The 6,000-nt window shown below is 43.7% G+C and overlaps 1 pseudogene; it reads right to left on the bottom strand.

Annotated features, from left to right (window-relative positions):
* Nucleotides 1-332: 332 nt before the first annotated feature.
* LOC105088787 (large ribosomal subunit protein uL29-like) lies at nucleotides 333-676 on the bottom strand (annotated as a pseudogene).
* Nucleotides 677-6,000: the final 5,324 nt, after the last annotated feature.

Below are 6,000 nucleotides of genomic sequence, written 5' to 3'. Positions count from 1 at the left end.
TGGTTGGCAACACTTTTTGAGTCAAGGGCCTCTTGGGAGAATCCTGGGGCTGGTCAGAATCCCCTCCGGTGCACATCTCAGGTGCGTGCGGACGCGCACACAAACACACACACACACACACACACACACACACAATTTGACATAAATTTCAGCAGGCTTGTTGATTCCAGATTGAGAACCTCCCACCCTCCTGCCCCGTCACATGGTCCTTGGTCAAATAGTACTCTTCTATCCATATCCAGGATGCCCTGGGTATTGTCTACGTATGTAACTATAGTTTTTTTATTTTGGGGGATATTTTTGGCCAGTTTGTTTTATTGACGCCTGGATGCTCAGGCCTGGACCGTGTACTTTGGCAGTGGGTACAGTCGCTCCTTCCGCTGCTGCTGCTTGGTTTTCAGGGTCTCTTCGTGCCTGTTGAGCCGGCGGCGCATGGCACGCGTTTTCCCGGCCGCAGATCCAGGGGTTTGTAATTCTTTCCCTGATAGAATTTCCTGAGGTTCTCCTTCTGAGTCTGGTTAATGACGGTGAGAACTCGAGCAGTGGATTTGCCAACAACTGGGATCTTGGGGAGCTTGGAAGCCACGCCGCCTGTCACTTTCATGACGCGCTGCTGGGACAGGTCCACCTGCTGCTGCTTCTTGCCATAAAGGTCTGAAGCCCTAATCTTGGCCATGGCTGAATGAGCTGCCGCCGCCGCCGCCGCCGCCGCCGCCATCGCCGCCGTCGCCGCCTTGGAGGGAAAGAGGGAGAGGCGGACCCATAGTTCTATACGTAACATTTTCTTCCCATTCACCTCCTTTTAAATGACGGATTTAACTTCAAAATACAAAAGCTGTCAGATATTATTTGGAGAGATTCTTCCTTATTTTGGACCGATCCTAAGGCAGATAGTTCCATGTATTACTTGTGTTAAAAGATTTCTCTGTAGCAATATTAGATGTTTCTGCACATGAAACAGTAATTTCCTCCTGCTGTTTGGAGATGTCTCTTTTTCTTATTGGCACCACATGAGATGAAGCTCTGTAATTGGGACAGAGATTTATGTGGTGTTATTGTTGAATGTATGTGTACGCTGCCTTCCTGCGGTGAAAGGCCTATGACACAAGGCTTCCGTCTGGGGACTGATTTGGGGCCTAGTGAAACATACACGCTGTAATAAGTCACAGCAGATGCTGCCTATCGAGTCCTGCTATCCCATGTGGGTTCCAGGGTGGGTAATTTTGCTCATTCTTCTGGCCTTTGCTATGGCTTGTCAGTGACGGGACTCGTGTTCATAACTCTGAGAAGTGCTCAGCTGTGAAATAAGCACTGAAAAGATGAAATGCAATTGGTCCTGTGCCATTGTGATCTTTCAATCCCATGTAAGCCAAGAAATACGTATTACAAGTGGCCCAATAAATCTTTTTGAGTTTAAACGTTCATCGATTTAAAATATTTATGGGCTGACTTGGGCAGAAAGACCAGGAAAACCATATGCACTGTCTCGGAAGTAGAGATAGAAACCATTATGGAATATTAGTGACAAGCTGAGTGGGGGCAACCCAGAATATCTGTTTCTATAGAAATGATACTCCTTTAGCATCAAGGTATTAGTATGTATACCAGAAGTATAGGAAATGTCACTGCCAGGGTGGATTAAAAATGAAAAATTGGCTTTCTTTTAAACATTTGTAGCTATTGTTTGTGTTTGAGCTTATTAGAAGAGGATATTACACTACAATCTTTGAAGCTTTCTATAGGAGGAAAGGGGTAACCTTTCAAATTAAGTGATAAAAGCTATGTTGGGTTCATGAAAGACTATACTGGAAATGCTTGGTATTCATTCATTCATTCAACAAGCATTACTGAGTGCCTACTATATTCCAGGACTTATGTTAAACATAGGAATGAAAAAATGAATAAGACATGATTCTGCCCTTATGACTGTCTCAGGGTACTCAAAGAGACTGCTAAACGGGTGATTTAATCATGGTGTGATATATTCTATAACAGAGGTACAGACTGATATTGGAGCACTGAAGAAGTGTTTTTTTTTCTTGTTTTGAGAGATCAGGAGACCTTCTCAGAGAGGGTGTTTTCCAGAATGAGAAGGTGTTGGCCAGGGGGAAAAGGAGGAAGCGGCATCCCTGGCAGCAGAGATGCCATGTGAAAAGGCGAAGGTAGAGAACCCTGAGAGATCAGGCACTGGAATGACTCAGCGCAAAAAGTCCGGGTGGGGGCCCCGCGGGAGATGGGCTGGAAGGGGAGCGCAAGTCACATGTATGCCGTGTGCTAACACGGAGTAATCCAAGTCTGAGGCTTTAGGATAAGAAGGCAGAGGCAATGGGTATGGAGAAAAGAGCATGGATCTTTGAGTCAGCGAGGATGTAGAATAACAAAAGAGCTCCCAGACTGATAGGAATCAGAAGACGACAGAGAAAGAGGATTCTAGAAGGACATTTACATCCAGCTTGGGTGACTAGTTTGCTAATGGTGCCATTTACCACAATCAGGAGTAAATGACAAGGAATGGGGTTGGGCTTGGGTGCAGATGATGGTTGGTTTCATTTCTCATATTGTGTCTGAGGTACCTATTAGTTGGTGTTCTGAATATATTGAGTTTGAGGCAGACGTTCAGTAGACACTTGACTGTATGGAATTTGAGCTTAAGAGACACAAATTTGAGAGTCATCGGTACTTGAAGCCTTGGGTGTGGATGAAATTAGAGAGAAGATAGGGCTGAAACAGAACACAAGGTAACATCAACATTTAAGGGGGAAAGCAGAGACAAAGGAATGCTAAGTAGTACTAAGAAAAGTCTGCAAGAGCATTAAGAGGAAAATAAGAGAGGGTGGGAAAGAGAAGCCAACAAAGAAGAGTGGTTCAAGAAGGCTGCAAGGTGTCATGTGGTAGAGGGGTCAAGTGATACAAGGACTTAAACCTGCCTTTAAGATGTGACAGCTGAAAGATCACTGAGGATATCAGCAAGATCAGCTTTAAGCTTTAAAATCAGCTCCCTTCTCTTTGAGGCTCAATCTTCTGAATATTTCTACCCACCAAGCACCTTTTACTCTAACTTTACTTACAGTAATATATATTATTAAAGAAATTTTTTTTCCAAAAATGAATTTATAGTATAGTATAAAACATCATGCACTCCTCAAGACTTAGATATGTCCTAGCACCCATTGAGGTCACTAATGTAGAACTCACCTGGATACCTCAGCACAGTGATAGGGACTGGGGTTACAGTCATTAAGTTTCAAAAGCAAAGACTCATGGATGAATTATTATTGCGTGGAAAGCAGGTAGAACTACAGTGTCTGTGACAGCAACTGGTCTAGGAAACAGCTAGGTGGGAATGTGAAGATTCCAGATTTAAGGTCTAACATGAATGTAGTGGGCCAGCCATTGTTGAGGGTTCTAACAGAGCCCATTGGTCCAAGGATCCTGGATGCATTGCCCTTGGCAGACGTCTTCCCAGCTTTTCCTTTGGGCTGGCCATCATAGCCAACCCCCAGGCTGGCGATGGAGAGATCTCGCCCTGCACCCCTCACCGCGGATGCCTCCCACACACTGTTCACCACCTGTGGGCACAAGACTTCATGAAATCGGAAGAGGACGAGAAGGTCCTCTCCCATTAAAGAGTGTGTAATAAAGAAATACAAGAATCTTGCACTCAAAGTAAAAGCTTTCTGTGGGTTCTTAGCACAAACCTTCACTCAGCAGGAGCTGGTTATCAGATCTGCCAGTTTCTAACATATCCTGATGGAAAAGGTCACCAAGTACTGAAATCTTCTGATGGATAGGTATTAGAAAAAGTGTACGAGCAATCTTCATTATTATTTTTTCCCACTAGGCCCAATTCAGAAAAAACATCCCTTTAAAATTTACGGACCAGATGTTTTGTCCAAGATGAAAATAGCTTTATTATTTTTCCTGATTATAAAAATAATACATGTTTATTATGACAAAAACTTGAACATTGTTTATATGAAAAAGAAGTAAATAGAGCTTGAAATCCGAAAGCCCACATGCTTGCTTTAAGGGGGCCAACGGCTTAAAAAACAACTCAAGTAATCTCTTTAATATTAGATTTTATTGACTAGAAAAATGTCACTGAGTGTCTTTTAGCCACTAAATGAATATTTGAAATTTGATAATTAAATTTGTTTGGAATGAAGAAACAAAAAGGCATCTTTCTAATCTTCTACTCAGAATTGAAATCCTGGACTGCACTGTAGCCCTTCGACCCCAGGTTACATATCACTGATCTAAAAACGCTTGGGGCAGAATCGGAAGGGCCAGATGGGACCCATGAGGCCTAGGGGAGCCACCTCAGGGCTCTCACTGCCTGCGGGCCTGGGAGGATGTTAAAAGGAAAAGGGAGTTAGAGCCACCTGAAGAAGGAGCCAAAGACATGAAGCTTACATTCTGGAAGGTCACAGATGGTCACGTTCACTGTCCCACCCTAGCGACAGGGCCAGCATAAGACTGGACAGACACTCAATGAACACTTCCTGATGTAGGACAGTTTCCATCTACCTCGCTGTTTGGCCCTGGAGTAGTGGTGCAAAACCACAGGCACTAGAATGGAAGGAGTCTCCAAGGTTGAGGGTTTACGGCCACTAATCTGGAGCAATTACAGTGCTGATCAAAATCACCAGCACCAGTGGGACCAAAAGCATGAAAAGAAGACAGGTAACAGGAAATAAAGAGACTCTTTCTCCTGTGCCCAGGCTCCACCTGGGTGGGGCTAGTTGCTTTAGGCTGATAACAATTCATAAAGAAAAATGAAAAGTTTTAAGCATGTTTTACAATTTAACGAAACTGTGGACTTGTAGAAGTGTGCAGGAAACTGCGGGATCCCTCAGGGAGCAGATAATGCGTCTCGGGAGACTTCAGGAGAGTAGGAATTTTTGAAGCAATTTGTAGACCCAATGCCCAAGAGGAGAAAACATTTGAATTCTCAGAGCTGGATCAAGATAACCTCAGGTCCAGACTCAGAATGTGGGGAGAACTTGTCAAACATCCGCTGGCCAAGAGGGTGGGGCAGGTGAGTCCTGGCAAGAGGGGACCAGAGAGTCTAGGACAGAAGTGTCTGCTCCCCTTTCTTAGTAACAGGAACATGAAGAATTTCAGGTGAAATAAACACATGTCAGCATAGCTGGTGGGAAAGGAGGTTACAGGTCTTTTCGGTCGAAGTCATGCTTGCTCTAAGAGCTGGGTTGCTTTTTCCAGGCTGGGGCTCTCGCGGTCTGCTTCCTCCTCCGCAGGGGGTGGGCAGTGCTCTGGTGCTACTCTCTTGAAGGTGTTCCAGCATTATTCAGAGTTGAAGGAGATCACCAGTGTGAACTCTTCTGCATCAAAGGACCTGCTTTTTTTCTGTCTTGCTGTGGAAAGTTTTAAAATTGGTCTAAGACCCATCTGGAAATATTGGCTGAGATTATGGGCCAGTTCAACTTACCTCAAGTAAAAATAATTTATGGGATTCATTTATCAGTTCAACAATATGTACTGAGTACCTTGTATGTTGCTAGGCTCTGGAGACACAACAGTGCCAGAGAGACAAAAATCCAGCATTCACAGTTTTTTGCCTTGCCCAGAAGATGTCAAGATTGCAATGCTGCTGAAAGAATGAACAAACTGGCTACTAAGCCTTGGTTTTGATTTCCAGTTAAATTTTGGTTTATTTAGTCAACAGTCTCTACACCTGGATTAGATGTTGACTTGGTTGTTAATAAACTAAAATGTTTTTGTTACACAATTATCTTTCACTGTCAGTATTTTCATATGCTAGCACCTGTGATGAATGTATGTATACACCAGACTCAAATAGATGGACATTTAGTTTTAGGGTCTGAAGCAGAAACAGAACATTACTTCATCTGTTCGCCAAATTGCTCTTCATCTCGTATAGACAGTTAATACTTTCTTCCTTTGCCATATTTGATTTTCCTTATAGTCCTCCTCAGGTCACCTCAGCAACGAGATGACAAGCTCCCCAGTTATCATTAG

The sequence above is a fragment of the Camelus dromedarius genome, chromosome 4 (assembly GCF_036321535.1).
Source record: "Camelus dromedarius isolate mCamDro1 chromosome 4, mCamDro1.pat, whole genome shotgun sequence".
Taxonomy (NCBI): Eukaryota; Metazoa; Chordata; class Mammalia; order Artiodactyla; family Camelidae; genus Camelus; species Camelus dromedarius.
This window is presented reverse-complemented; position numbering and strand designations above follow the sequence as displayed.